Here is a 16,376-nt window from a genome sequence, read left to right as displayed (position 1 = left end):
ATACGCGGAAACGACAGCCAGCTTTGCTGAAATCATTCCACTTACCTAACGTGTTGGTGTGTTGGCAAAGAAACAATGTATTCCAGACTCGCAATAGCGGTTGTCAAAGGATGAATAAGCCAGACAAAAAAATTTAACGACCGGACAATCAGATATTCATTGTAGACTTTGTCCACTCGTGAGTTTAAACGCAACATTAAATGAAAATGTAGGCATTGAGAAACATTTTCTCTACTAGCCTCATATAGTATTGGCAGACTGTCATTATTGTATGTTGTCATTGGTCTCTATTGTTATTTATTTTTTTTACATGATTTTTAAACGTTACTTCTGAGGATGCATGTTGTAGCTTTTATCTTATCAGATTTTTTCTATTTTTAATTCATGTAAGATTTTTAATATATATTTAAATATTGCTGCTGAAAAGCCCTTTTCAGGGAGCGCAATAAACCTGTATGTATGTATGTATGTATGTAGCATACGAAACGTTAAAATGGCCGAAGAATAACAGGGCTGTAGCCACTTTGAGGTGAACCGAGGCACTTGCCTCAGTCCTTTTTGGTTGCCCCGTTGTTGTGTTTAAATGTAGTCATCATAAACACCCTAAATACGTATGATGATAATTTCATCATGGACATTGCCTCTATCATAATTTTTTTTTTCTGGCTACGGCCTTGAATAAGAGTGTACGAGGCCTGGTTACCACCAAGAAGAATGCGATGATTCTGTCCTGGAACTCATTGCTGTGTTTCTAGTTCCAGTCAATTTCCCGTGCGACAAACACGGATGGATGGGCGATATGGGGATGCTAACTTCCTGCATCTTTCGTGTCAAGTGGGACAAAACACCAACATCATAAAGAAACATGCTGTTTAATTATCTTAATTCATCGGTTTACATGTACGCAGGCAGAATTTTAAAGCATTTACTCCTACAAAATAAGTTTCTCTTGGTACTTTCCTTCCCGCTCCTTTCTTATGTTTCTTTCCCGTTCAACTAGCTAACAAGTTTACATTGTTTCAAAATATACTGAATTCTACTCTTACCTAAAACCTACCCTTTAACAAACTTGTGGAACCTTATTTGTTGTACAAAAAGGATAAAACTTAAAAGCAACGGAACCTTAAAGTGCTACTACGATCAATTTTTTTGATATTCGCTTTCTTTACATTAACGCGAAAAATACGACTTTCTAGATATCCTGCAAAATTTCGATCCATTGCGAACTTTAGAAGTCAAATTACTTGGACTTTTATTTCCGACCTTTTACGACCGCTATACACCTTTTTTAAAATGGCCGTCATTTTAGTATTTTTTTGTTTGCTTGCAAATTAGCCTTTATTGCCTCGTTCAAGATGAAAATTCAAAAGAATATTTTACCTTGAACGAGGCAACAAGGGCTAATTTGCAAGCGAACAAAAGCATACTAAAATTGTGGCCATTTTGGAATAAAGTGTACTAATTCTCCTTGACCGAGGCTTGGTTGAAAATTTGAGAAAATGATGTCATTTTCTCAAAATACTTCACGGGTTGAAAGTATAATAACAATTTGGATAGAAAATCGCAGTGGAAGAACAAAAGCTATTGATTTAACATTTTTGTGTAATTCTCTGTACTAATTGTTATTAAAAGTTCAACCCGTGAAGTATTTTGAGAAAATGATCTCATTTCCTCAAATTTTCATCCAATTGTCGGAAATAAAAGTCCAAGAAACTTGACTTCTAAAGTTCGTAATGGATAGAAATTTTGCAAGATATCTAGGAAAATCATATTTTCCACAATAATGTAAAAGAACGGATATCAAAAATTTGATCGTAGTAGTACTTTAATTAAGCGTTTTAGGCGGTGTTAAGTTATGTTAAACCGATTGCTGATGTTAGAAAATGCTCCAGTTCATCCCTCTTTACTGTTATTCTGGTCCGTGTTCTTGTTCCCTAAATAAAAGAGAAAAACGAAATTGGCTTGATTATATCTGAGACGTGAAAGAAGTCTCTCAAATGGAAGAAACGTTGCATCCGAAACACATTTATAATTGTTTTCATAATACATTTACGTTCACTCTCTATAACCTTTTTAAAACAGTTCTGCAAAAAGGCTAGATTAGCCAAGTAGCAAAGCTGCCCTCTGTTCGTCGTTTTCATGTGACGTCATGAAATTCCGAAATCAAGATTCGCTGCGCCTGCTAAATTTTCATTGTCACTAGGATCAAGCTAAACTAAAAATACATCGTTTTGAAAATTTTCAGCTTGGTAGTGTCCTTGTTTTGAAAACAGAGCATTTTGAATATTTTAGCTTGTGACATCAAGCTGAGTGCCGTGACAAAGCAGTTTTGTTTTGGAAAGGCCTCTCCTTTCGATACAATAAGTGGTGTTTGTGTGGAAGTATAACAGCTCATAAGCCAAAACGTAGTCGTTATTATAGCCAGTTTGAGTTCCAGAGTTCCAGTTGGTTCTTCGGTCATCACGGCGGCCATATTTGTGTTCCCGGAAGGACACAAACAAGGCGCCTCCATAGTGAGCTTTGTAAATTTGCTTGGAACGTTTCGGCGAATAACTCGTGAACGGCGTACAGACCCGAGACTTGGAGAAATCGTTAATTTAATTATAATCTATGATATATGAAATTCGTAGCTTCTGTGGGTGAATTTTTTCGAATTTAGCTTTCGTTGCATGACAGTGAAAACCACCAATAAGGTATTAGGCTGCATGCGTGTATAGTGGCGAGCTATTGGGAATTGGAATGAGTCCCCTCAGTAGGCAAAAAGGAGTGGAGGTGAGATCCGGAGTGAGCTGCTTGTTGGTTTTACCTAAGCCAACGTTTTCCAAGTCAAGAGCATGACAGAGTATGACAGAGCATGACAATTTTATCAGGGTTTTCGAAAACGTCCCGATCATATCCAAAGTCGTTCGACACTTCCCGAGGTTATTCCAATACTTCCAAAAATTTCTGGGTCCTAGTCACAGCATTTGTTTTGTCAAACACAGCGTCGTCAAATTGTCGCCTCCAGTACTTTTTCCTACTAAAATCAAATGGCTTATAGGGTAAAGAACCTTATATACAATGACTTGGTGATTGTTTTTGAAACGCCTTAGCAATCTTGCTACAGAATATCTTAATATCTAGTTTCAATACCGTACAAGTATTCATTTGAGGTACTCTCAACCTGCAAAACGCAGAATCAAAATGGGTCGGAACTCCTTCGCATATAGTGGGTCAACCTTTTTTAATAATTTACCAAAGACTATATCCTTGAGTCAACCTTTGCCCGTATCTTTTTATTTTTAGAACATTTTGTGAGACGAACGCGATCACTGGTGCGTGACTGCTTGTGACGTAATGCAATAACTTTGTTCTGATTGGGCGTCGTAATGAATTCGTGGGAATTCGAACATCTAAAAATAAAAAGATACGGGCAAAGGTTGTCTCCAAGGGTTTATGTGGGAGATTGAGGCTCCGAGTGATGGGCTTTCACATTTATTTTATGATTCCTAAACTTTCGAAGACGATTGTGACAAGTAAGCAAACTGAAAATTTCACCTAAATACCCTGTTATAAGGCGCACCCAGAATTACGGGAAATTTTGTTGACCGTGTTCGCTGTACTTACAACAATTTGCTTCCAAAAGTTAGTAATTACGGTGCTTTCATTCTCAAAACAACACATATGTCCAGAAATGCACGCAATCGCAAGAATAACAAATATAACAAAACATTTGTTAAGTATGAACGAAAATAACAAACATAGCAAAAATAACAAAGGAAGCAAACCACAGCAGCAAGAATAACACTTCTTCAAGTCGCACAAGGGAAGGGGGCCCACAAATAAAACGAAAATAACAAAAATAACGAATTAGCCAAAATAACAAATGAAGCAAACGGCAGTAGGAAGAATAACAATTCTTCAAGCAAGAGAAGGGAAGGGGGCCCCACAAATATAACGAAAATAGCAAATTTAGCGAAAATGACAAAGGAACCAAGCCACCGCAGCAAGAATAACAATCCTTAAAGGCAGACCGATGCGCGTTCACCGCGCACCGGTTGCTCAGTTGGTTGAGCATCGGGCTGTCATGCGGGAGGTCGTGAGTTCGACTCCGGCCGGACGAACACTCAGGGTCTTAAAATAACTGAGGAGAATGTGCTGCCTTCGTAATTACATCTGCAAATGGTTAGACTTTCAAGTCTTCTCGGATAAGGACTGTAAACCGGAGGTCCCGTCTCATAACCCTTATTGGAAATTACATAGTATGGGACGTTAAAGAACCCACTCACTGTTCGATAAGAATAGGGGACGTAGTCCCCGGTGTTGTGGTCTAACCTTTCTGGATGGGGGCATCTTTCACTTCCCTAAAATTAATTGTAAACTGCGTAACAAGCAGTCTGGCTAAAGTCCCCCACAAAGTATTGTAAAATTAGTCCTGAAAAGCCCCGTATGGGGAGAGACTAATAGCAAATCATTGTATCATTGTACAAGGGAAGGGGCCCCACAAATATAACGAAAATTACAAAAATAACGAATGAAGCAAGCGACAGCAGCAAGAATAACAGTTTCTCAAGGCAGACAAGGGAAGGGGGCCCCACAAATATAAACAAAATAACGAAAATCACAAACTTAGCGAAAATAACAAGCCACAGAAGCAAGAATAACACTAATTCAAGGCAGACAAAGGAATGGGGCCCCACAAATATAACGAAAATAGCAAATTTAGCGAAAATAACAAAGGAACCAAGCCACAGCTGCAAGAATAACAATTCTTCAAGGCATGCCTTGAATATTTGTTATTCTTGCTGCTGTCGCTTGCTTTATTCGTTATTTTTGCTATACTTGTTATTTTCGTTAATTTCGTTATATTTGTGGGGCCCCCTCCCCTTGTCGGCCTTGAATATTTGTTATTCTTGCTGCTATCGCTTGCTTTATTCGTTATTTTTGTTCTATTTGTGGGGCCCCCTTCCCTTGTCTGCCATGAAGAATGGTTATTCTTGCTGCTGTCGTTTGCTTTGCTGTCGCTTCCTTCATTTGCTAGTGCATTTGCTTCATTTGCCAGTGTGATCTGTTATATTTGCCTGTATGGCTCGCTTGATTTGCCATTTTCGTTATTTTTGCTATAATTGTTATTTTCGGTATTTTTGTTACATTTGTGAAGCACCTTTCCATGTTCTCTTTCAGTGATCTGTTATAATTGCCAGTGTGGCTCCTTATTTTCTTTATTTTTGGCCGAAAATGCAGCTTTCCTGTTCTTTTTGTCGGGTACGTAGGAACGTTGTTTCGTAAGCATTCAAAACTTCCGACAAAATCCCACAATCTGAAAATTTCCTTTCTGTGGCTCGCTCAGCACGTGCTTTACAAAGCGTTGCCTCTATGGGAATGTACTTATGCGTGGGTTCTGAATTAGGTTTTAACGAATCTTTGATTCGACTTCAGCTGCCTGTTCACTAGAAAATATCCAAGACTTTAGGTCATCGATCTGATTTCCAGCGGGGCTCTTTTTCTGTTTGGATGATTTGGTTGAAGATCGAGGTTGACTGCTCTTTCTTTTTCCAGGCAAAGGACGAGAAACCGCACTTCCTTGTTCGATTTCCACCTCATCCTCTCTTACTTAAATTATCGGAGTAATCCCTGACACGATTCATCCTCACTGCTATCCGCCATTTTGGTTTCGCTTTGGTGCTAACACAAACTTCCGGTCAGGTTCCTGATTAAGTATGGACGCATATGATTGGTCTGAATTCGCGGGAAATTTGATTTAAAAATAACTCGGTTCGTGAAAACGCCGTGACACTTTTACATGGGAGTTGCTGGCTCCAACTCATGGGCTCCTGTTTTGGTATAATTGTTATTTTCGGTATTTTTGTTACATTTGTGAAGCACCTTTCCCTGTTCTCTTTCAGTGATCTGTTATATTTGCCAATGTGACTCCCTTGTTTTGTTGTTTCCGTTATTTTTGCTATAATTGTTATTTTCGGTATTTTCCTTAGTACAGTTGTTATATTTGTTATTCTGGCGACTGCGTGCATTTCTGGACAAAAGTGGAGACAAAACAAAAGCGAAAAAGTCACATTACAAACAACGAATCCAGGTGCCCAGGAGAATGCAGGTTTCTGTACACAAGAAGGCCTGGATGGACGAAGGAGGTTTGTTCTTTTTCCTTTATCGGAGTATTTAATGGCGGCCATGACAATTTTTAACCACGCAGCCATGGGCCGAGCGCGGTTCTTGCTCTGCAATCGGTTTATTTTTATTTATTAACCGCCCGGCCATGGGCAGAGCAGAGTTCTTGCTCTGGAATCGGTTTATTTTTATTTATTAACCGCGCGGCCATGGGCCGAGCAGAGTTCTTGCTCTACAATCGGTTCATTTTTTTTTCGTTTTGTCGGAGAGCTGAACCAGACTTCCACTCGATCACATAGTCAGTGGGACTTCCAGTCACGCAACTTAGGATGTTTATTCACCATAAAGCTATTAAAACGTTAATGTACTTAAAATTTTATGAATATAGTCCGCTCTTTATTTAAATATATATATACATTTTTGTGTCTTATTGAAACATGTAATCGTGGCTTTTAAGAAAGACAGCTAAAGACTATTACGTTATCGAAGATTTCACAACGGCTGCGAATGATGGTGCAATCGGAGATTTGACAACGGCTTTAAGTAATGGTGCAATAACTTTGTGTGCAGTCGTTGTTTTCAGTTTGTGTGCTACACAGATTGATCAAGTGATTTGGTTCTATAGTCATCAGTGAATCAACAAGGACTGCTTTGGAATGTGTACAACGTTGCGACTACAGTGGTAAGAAAACAGATAAAATTTAGTTTTGTTGGTGAGCAGACCCAAATTTCTATTCGGTCATATAGTCAGTGGCACTTCGAATCACGCAACTTATGATGTTTACAGGTATTCGCCAAAAGCTGTTAAAACGTTAATGTACTTAAAATTTTATGAATATTCCACTCTTTATTTAGTACAAAATATAAGCGAGTATTGAATACATAAATGGTCATTATGTCATCCATGGAATGTGTCGACGTTTCAACTTTCATTGGTAGGGAAATAACCACCGTACTAAACATAGCCGTGGATAACGTAATTCTTAAATTAAGTGACGCGTGTGAATACTTTGCTAGGCCTTTACTCGTGTAAAAAACCAATTAAATTTAATTGCGACTTTTAGGAAAGAAAGCTGTAAGTTGTTAAAAGTCATATTATCGTATCGTTCATACCCATATATATCCTGATGATAGTTCCAGATTAATTAAGACCGTTATGTCATCGGAGATTCCTCGGAGATTTCACCTCGGCTATAAGTGATAGTGCAATAAGTTCGTGTGCAGTCGTTGTTGTCAGTTGTTGTGCTACAGATTGATCAGGTGATTTTGTGTCTATAGTCATAGTGAGTCAACAAAGACTGCTTTGGAATGTGTACTACGTTGCGACTATAGTGCTAAGAAAACAGATAAATTTTCAACGCGCAGTTTTAAGATCTGAAAGATCTTCTTGTTTCGAATGATTTGTAGTCAAGTTTGCCTCATTTCGTGGGAGCGAGGTTAGGAATTTGTTCAATTGTTTCTGACGTCAATCATCTCAAGCACGTGCTTTTTAGCACATTTGCTCTTTGCTGAAATCACCTCGGCTTTGGTTACCAACTCGTTAGCCGTAGCAGCATCATTATCTGTTTTATTCTTTCACTTATTAATTTGTGTTTACTATTTATTTGCTTCTCTATTTAAATAATTTTTAGCATTGTCATGTATATATTAGATTTTTAAATGTAATTGTATATGTGTAATTTATTTATTGTGGAAGAACTATAATAAAGTATGTATGTATCTAATATAAAGTAAAGTATGTAATGTAATGTAATGTAATGTAATGCAATGTAATGTGAAACTTTATTTAGACACGGAGAATCTCCAGTTAAGCTAAAAGTTAAAAGCGAAGACTTATTACAACTGTTTCACATGATTGCCGTGTGGGAATCCGATATGTCAGATACCTTCTAAATACCCCGTTTAAACTGCTCAATAGAGCTAGCGTTTTTCAAATGTTGGGGCAAGTTATTCCACAAACAAGCCCCGCTATAACAAAAGCTTCGTTTCTGGTAGTTAGTTTGGCTTGGGAAGGGAAAGTTCCCCTTCAAGGTTCCTTAAGTTATAATCAGTAACATGGCGTTGAGCGAAAAGACACTAATAAGAATGACCACTAATGAGATGCAAGTTGTTTATGATAAGGACCACAAAGAGTGTTCGTTGATAAAACTTCACTAGAACACACACGATACTATCAAATATTAAGAAATGTTTAAATGGAAAATAATCCAGTCAGATACGAAGTAGTATTTGAACAATACTTGCGTTCAAGCTGAGACATACACTACATGTAAGTGCGTAATTAGCCAGGGAAACGCTCGTTTTAGGGTTTATCAATTATGTGTCACTAATTTAAAAGGGGGAAATGATCCAAGTATTGCACCAAAACAGAACACATGCCTCGCATGTTTCGAAAAGCGACCGAAGCTGGGAGTGAAGCATTCGATACCATGGAACTGAAGCGTTCCTTTCGAATTTTCAGGATAAATGTATTCAGCTTAAGGGAGAATCAGCACAGAAACATTTATAAGAGGGCCCTCAATTGGGTAGTAAAGTAAAAGTAAAAATCTTTATTTATACTTAGTAAATGGATTATAGCACACGAGGTGCTGCCTAGACCGAGCTAAATGAATATAATAGATGCACAGGAAATGATCTACATCAAGACTAGGGGTAAAAAATATTAAATATGTATGTATATATATATATATATATATATATATATATATATATATATATATATATATATATATGTGAGGGTAAACTACATCAGCTTGTTTCTAATCAGCTTTTTAAATGACAAAAGATTAGGCGCAGCTCCAATTTTGTCGTCATGGCTATTCCACAGTTTACTTCCTCAAATACCGAATCGATTTGAGTCCATAAGTGCTGGTATTTCGGTAGTTTCAGAATATTTGTGCCTCGTAGATTATATTCAGAGACTCGCTATTGAAAAAGATCTTGAATATACAAAGAAGCTTGATTATTCAAAGCCTTACAAACTAACGTAACTATGTTCTGAAGTCTTCGATTATAAATTGTGGTCTTTTTGGCTTTCCCTAGTGAACGTTCGCACTGGTTCGTCTTATCCTGGAATACACTCCTCAGAGCCCTTTCATTTAACTTTTCAAGCTTGTCAAAGTCGCTTTTCAGACAAAAGTGCCACACAGTAGAACAATAGTTAAGATGTGAAAGAATGAATGAGTTATATAACTTGATTGTGGCATTAAAAGGAATCTCAGGCGTTTAAATCTTTTAAATACAGAAAATTTTCTGCTAATTTTACGACATAGATGGGCAATATGCTCATAGCTTTTACGTTTCATTAATTAGCTTTTTGACGGCTAAAAACATCTTACCAACCGAGCTTGAGGGTCGTACGGGAATTATTGGCCCGAGGTCGAGGCATTACGGACCAGACACAGCGAGGTCCGTACAAAAACGATGGAGGGCAATATTAACTAGTACGGCTCGAGCAAATTACAGACCCGGGCAAAATTGTTGAAACACTTTAGACCTCACTTTACAATACCTTCCCCTCCCACAATGTTGTTTTGGCAAATGGGCTCAGAAACTCGCATTAAAACAACATTGTGTGGGGAGAATGAGCTGCGAAAGCTTCCGATCTGTATGGTTGTGTACTGCTCCAACGAATTTTGTCACAGACTGTAAGTCAGAAGGCAGTTTATTATATGGCATTGGGACATGTTTGGTGATTTTTATCTCAAAATGCAACTTTTGGTCGCTTCAAATTCAATGGGCTTCCGCCGCAACGTGTGTTTCAGGACGCGAACAACCCAAAAAGAACAAGCCATCTTGATTTTGAGAACAAATGTATTGAATGAGAATATTTATAGGCTTAGTTTTCACAGGTTTAGTTGCAAATTCTGAAATTGCCGACTTTCGAAAACAAAAGATACACGGCTTATGACCGTTTCCATAGAAACGGTCCGTATGGCAAGATCCCGACTAATATAACCTGAGGGGGCACGGCGGACGGACAACGGGAGAAAAGCTTGACACAAGGGTTTTTACTGCAGCCTTCCGCCCCCTCTCAGAATGATAAGTAACAGTACACTTATTATCTATCAAAGTCATTTCCCGCTGTCATGTTGAACTTCCATGTCCATTTATCTTTGCCATTTTCTCCCCACCCCCTTCCCCTAAGGAAGTCCTGATACTTAGGTTAGATCCAGACCAAGAAAGAACCAATCGGAACGTTCGGCGTTACCTTGCCATATAATAAACAGTTATTGGATGAGGCTGAGCATGATATCATGAATTATCAAAACCGAGGTTTGTGTTATCTGCCGAACCCGAAGGCTGAGGCAGATAACAAAGACACGAGGTTTTGATAATTCACGATATCATGCAAAAACCGAATTCAATAATTGTTTATACATTTGTCACATAATTTATCCTCAGAAACAGAAGCGAAGCGTTCAGCCATTTTGTTTCTCAGGAGAACACTCCAAGGGGCTTAGTAACCAGGCAGACGTTGAACTTGACATGATAAATGCAATATCTGCTCATGTCAAGTTCACAAGCTACTGTGAATTGATTGAATGCTCTCGACCAATCAGATTTTTCATAGTGAGTCTGATGTATAATAATAAGGGTTGATGGGTTGATAGTTTTCACCTGTTTACGGTCAATGGTTTGCGTTTTTAGGTTATTAAAAGGCTAACTGCTAAATGTTTGACCGTGTAGCCAACAGGGAGAGATGGACTGGGCTTGGTTTGAGGAACAACAAGGATAGCAGTACTTAGTATACCTGCACTTCCCCGCGAGTTCCTAGCTTTATTCGCAGCTTTTTTCGCACTTCTCGAAATAGCCTTGCCAACAGCTTTAGCAGCTGGTCCTATCCAGCCATTAGCTCCAGGAAGAATCAGCGAAGAGGAGTGCACAGTGATGTCTTCAACATTATTAAACCAGTAACCTCTCAGATTTACGAAATCTGCTGCAATACTCAACGCGATAAGTAGATACACCGCCTTTAGCAAGGATGCCATTTTAGGTCATGGACTGTAACAGAGAAGGAAATAAAAAACGAGTCATAACGGCAACTTCGGCTTGATATTATGCTCAGTTATGGAGATGCCTTATCGATCTAGTTACAGCATTACAAACATAATTATATTATTGTAAACATGCACAAGCTAGGATTGGGTCTAGTTTTACCTGTAACAAAATGCTTCGAGACAGATACTGATTTGCTGAACAGGCGTGAAGAACCAACTCTCCCTAGCTTGCTGTCCTTTATGAAGTGGACTGCAATTATTGTTAAAGGGGAAAAGTTTGCTTGCTGAGTATACATTTGACAAAGAATATCTCAACAAGAAACCAATATGTACTGAAGCATTTAACTCAATAATCAGAACTATGGTCGGCTCTGTTCTAGCCTGACGTCATACAATCACATTCTTCATTGGGTAGCAGCTACATCGAAATTGTTCTTCACCATGCTATCCTATCACTGGAATATATATATGTTATTCACCGGCCGGGAGGTCCGTATTGGGAAAAACTGTGCCCGAGGTCTCGAGTACGGCCCGAGGTAGACTTTCTCAAAGTACGTTTTTGTGGGAGGCCAGTGGGGTGGAAAACGGACTTTTCTCACCTGCAGCGCGCCATATTCTACCGACCAGATTTTAGGTCGGCGGTGTGTCCGGGGGTGTGGTAGCAATAATCTCCAATCAGAAACCGTCATGTAATTTGACGTAATTTTCCTGGAAACTTGGGGTGCTTACCATTTAGCCAAAAAATCCGGAAATTTCGGTTTGAGGTCAAATGGAAAGGCAATCTTCCGGAAAATCTTTTCGGAAATTGTGGACAACCTCCAGAGGTAGTCCTCTTTTTCCGTTCGGAACGGAATTCGCAAAATGCTCTTACCATTTGCGAGAACCTTCCGTTTCCAGGCCCTTTCTCACAAGATCGAGTAAAATATGCGGGATGGAATGCTGTGTAGTAAATGGTAAGCGCCATTCTCATCCGGTTGGTCATTAAATCCGGAAAATCGCTTACCTTTATGCAACGATCATTCCATCCGGATTATTTGGCTAAATGGAAATTACCCTTGATCTCCCGCTCAAGTGCTTACCCTCGATCACGGAATCAAAATGACTGTGCGAGAAGCCATAAACTTCGGTTTAAAGAAACTAAATTTCGAAGATATCAGAGAAAACCAAAGGAAGGTGGTAGAAGCCTACATCAGTGGTCGAGATGTTTTGATGATTTCGCCGACAGGATCGGAAAAAAGTCTTACCTTTCATATAGCGCCGTTTGCGATAGATTTCTTCAAACATGGCGAAAGGGATGATATTCAGACAGTGTGCCTCGTAATTTGTCCTCTGGTTTCGTTAATGAATGATCAAGTGTCTAGCTTACGTGAAAAAGGAATCAAAGCTGTTGTCCAGAGAGTTCCGAAAATGAAAACAAGGAAGCCTTAGAGGGCAAATACAACCTTGTGTTCACAAGCCCCGAAGCTTTGTTTGGTAGTCATTGGTCCACGATTCTCACATTGAAGAACAAAATCGAAGCTGTATTCATTGATAAAGTGCGTTGTGTGGCGAAAGGGTTAGTGTTCTATTCTTTTCATGTTTACATTGTTAGAAAGCTATCAGTTATACCACTTTTCGTTCAGCTTCTTTTCTTCTGTCTCAAGTTCGCTTTTGTTGTCTTCCACGGCTTTCTCGCTGATATTTCACACCTATTGTTATGTATGGCAATTATGTATGGCGATACCGCTGGCTCAGGATCTCTAGTTGTTCGATTATTCAGTTATTGTTTGTTAACCAATCAGAATAAACCACGCGGTCAGTTGTTGATCCAACATGGCGTCTGTGTTGTAAGAGTGTATCAAACATGGTGTCAGAATAGAGGATAACGAACGCCACTGAACCGAGCATGGCCGAAGGATACGCAAATTCGTCGTACAAATGGCCAACTATGAACTGGGCTGCTGCAGACCTGAGTAAAGAATGGGAACACTGCGAATCCACGTTTGGAGGACCGCTCAGCAAATGCACTGAGAAGGAGAAAATATGCAACCTTATGAGCTTCGTCGGCGACAAAGGCCGGGAAATTTACCTTACCTTCCAGTGGGAAACTGTTCGTGTTGGAACAGGAGAAAGTGCTCAAGATGTAAATGAGAGAGACATACTCGAAAGAGTCGTCGGAAAGTTCAAAGCACACCTCGAAGCCAAGAAGAACCCGATTATGGCAGCAGTTAAATTTGACCGAAGACGTCAGTTACAAGGAGAAACCTTTGACTCCTTTGTCACCGATCTTAAGCTCCTGGCGCGTGGTCTGGACATGACTGAGTCGAATAAATTGATTCGGAACGCCATCGCATGCAAATCTCTGGACGAGCGAGTCAGGCAACGCTGCTTGGAGAAAAGTAAAAACCTCACCCTTGAAATGGCAATCGATATCGGTCGGATGTTCGAAGCGACTAAGGATGGAATGCAAGTGATGTCTGGCGAAGACCCTAAAGTGGAGGTCAATAAACTTGCATGGAAGGGGGGCTCGTCCAAAAAGCCCAAAAACAAGGTACCAAAGGAGAAAAATGTGCAAGTTCCAAAATGTGATAGATGTGGATACAATGCCCACAAGCCACATGAAAAATGCCCTGCCAGAAAGGAGTCGTGCAACAAGTGTAAGAAAATTGGACATTTTGCTAATGTGTGCAGAAGCAAGAAAAGCAATGTCAACTTACTAAATGAAATGGACTATCCTGGAGAAGGCTATTCTAGTGATGAGGAGGGTCCTGAAAGTGATGTGCAACTACTTCATGTAGCAAGCCTGGAAATGAATGGCATCCGTGACAAAACAAAAACCAGTGAAAGTGATGAATGGTGGGCGGTGGTAGAAGTGGGTAACAGTACTCTGCACTGTCAACTCGACACTGGTGCCTATGCAAGTGTTATCAACACTACTCATCTCAAGCAAGTAGCACCCAGGGCCCTGATCAAACAAACCAAGAAGACCCTGGTGTCATACAGCCAACACCGAATCACACCAAAGGGCTACGTCACTCTTCCCGTAAGATTTAAGGACAGGGAGTTAAATGTGAACTTCTATGTCATAGATAGTGAGCAGAAGCCAATATTGTCAGGTGAAGTTTGTCAAGCCCTCAACCTGGTTCAGCGGGTACATAATCTACAGGAACATGTAGATCCAAGCTTAAAGGAGCTACTCAACCAGTATCCAGATTTACTAAGTGCATCAGGAGCCATGCCTGGAACTTACTCCATCAAGATTGACCCCAAAGCAACACCAGTAGTGCATGGACCTCGTAGACAACCTGCAGCACTCCTTCCCAAGATCACAGCGAAGCTTAAGGAAATGGAAAAGGAAGGACACTTAGCCAAAGTTTCACAGTCCACTGACTGGGTTAACTCTATGGTAGTTTCAAGTCGAGGTGAAAAGATCAGGATCTGCCTTGACCCGGGTGATCTCAATAAAGCAGTAAAGCGGGAGCATTATCCAATCCCCACTGTAGAAGAAATTGCAGCCAAGATACCTGAGGCAAAAGTGTTTACAGTCCTTGATGCGAAGAGTGGGTATCTCCAGATGAAACTAGACTACGAGTCTAGTCTACTGACAACAATGAACACCCCAATAGGCAGATACAGATGGTTAAAACTACCATTTGGAATCAAATCAGCTCCAGAGCTGTACCAAAGGGCCATGGATGAAATGTTGGAGGATATTGATCACGCATATGCCATCATGGATGACATACTGATTGCAGGACGTGACATTGCCCACCACGACTCAGTCCTAAATGAAGTTCTCCACCGTGCCAGAACCTACAACCTTAAGCTGAACTTCGAGAAGGTCAAAGTGCGAAAACAACAAGTTCCATATGTGGGCCACATCATCTCAGCAGAAGGCCTTAAACCAGATCCGGAGAAAGTAAGAGCTATGAAGGACATGCCACCCCCCGAAACAAAAGATGTGCGTCGGTTCCTGGGATCTATCCAGTACCTAGCCAAGTTCCTCCCAATGCTAGCGGAAGTTGAAACACCACTGCGGGAGCTGACAAGGAAAGATGTACTCTTCCACTGGGACAAGCCACAAGCAGCTGCGTTCCAGAAGCTCAAGGATATGTGCTGTGAAGCTCCTCTGTTAGCCTACTATGATGTCAGAAAAGATGTGACCATACAATGTGATGCCAGCAACAGCGCTGTGGGTGCGGTCCTACTGCAAGAGGGAAGGCCAATAGCCTACGCATCCCGAAAACTTCGACCATCAGAGCTCAACTGGGCGCCAATAGAGAAAGAAATGCTGGCCATTGTGTTCAGTACACAGAAGTTCAGAGAGTACATTCTGAGGAAAACAACCCTGGTCCAGACTGACCACAAACCCCTGGAAATGATACTGCGCAAGCCCCTGACAACAGCACCATTAAGATTGCAGGCAATGATGCTGAGAGTGAGTGGCTATGATCTAAGCGTAGAATACCTGCCAGGGAAGAAGCAAGTCCTCGCAGACACTCTCAGCCGAGCAAGTCTAAATGAGGTTCCACCGGAAGAAGAGGAGATACAAGTAAACATGTTGGAAAGAATCTCCGTGTCTGAGCCAAAGTATGCAGAACTCCAACAAAACACAGCAAATGAGCTTCATGAATTGTATGCTATGATCCAAGCCGGCTGGCCAGACACAAAGCAACAAGTCCCACACAGCATCCGCCAATACTGGGACACACGTGATGAGCTCGCGGTGCTAGATGGAGTAATCTACCGAGGAATGAGAATCGTAGTCCCCCCGTCTATGAGGCCAGCCATGCTGGAAATCATACATGGAACACATCTGGGAATCGTAAAGTGTAAGCAAAGAGCCAGGGAAGCCCTTTACTGGCCCGGCATGAGTGGGCAGATAGAAGACAAAGTCAAGGATTGTACCACGTGCCATGATTATGCCCCTGCACAACAGAAAGAGCCTCTGATGCCGAGCCCTGTTCCGGACCTGCCTTGGGAAAGAGCCGCTTCAGACATTTTCGCCTTTGAAGGTGAACATTACCTGTTGCTAGTTGATTACTTCTCCAAGTTTATTGAGGTGACCAAACTGAAGGATCTGACATCCCTGGAGACCATTGAAGTCCTGAAAGAGCATTTCAGTCGACACGGCATCCCAGCAAAACTCGTCACTGACTGTGGTAGCCAGTACACAAGTAGAGAATTTGAGACATTTGCTAAAAGCTACACCTTTGAACATGTCCTAGTAAGCCCGAAGCACCCCAAAGCAAATGGGGAGGCTGAAGCCGCAGTCAAAACAGTGAAATCTAT

The 16,376-nt window shown here is 40.6% G+C and overlaps 1 long non-coding RNA gene across 1 annotated transcript in view; it reads right to left on the bottom strand.

Annotated features, from left to right (window-relative positions):
- Window positions 1-856: 856 nt before the first annotated feature.
- The window catches only part of LOC138002892 (uncharacterized), a 21,746-nt gene continuing 6,226 nt past the window's right edge, over window positions 857-16,376 (bottom strand). Inside the window, exons 2-3 of the long non-coding RNA XR_011123357.1 lie at window positions 10,859-11,109; window positions 857-1,934 (exon numbers count right to left, since the gene is read on the bottom strand). This is a non-coding gene — a long non-coding RNA (uncharacterized lncRNA). The remainder of the gene's footprint in view (window positions 1,935-10,858; window positions 11,110-16,376) is intronic.

This window comes from Montipora foliosa, chromosome 5 (assembly GCF_036669935.1).
Source record: "Montipora foliosa isolate CH-2021 chromosome 5, ASM3666993v2, whole genome shotgun sequence".
Lineage (NCBI taxonomy): Eukaryota > Metazoa > Cnidaria > Anthozoa > Scleractinia > Acroporidae > Montipora > Montipora foliosa.
This window is presented reverse-complemented; position numbering and strand designations above follow the sequence as displayed.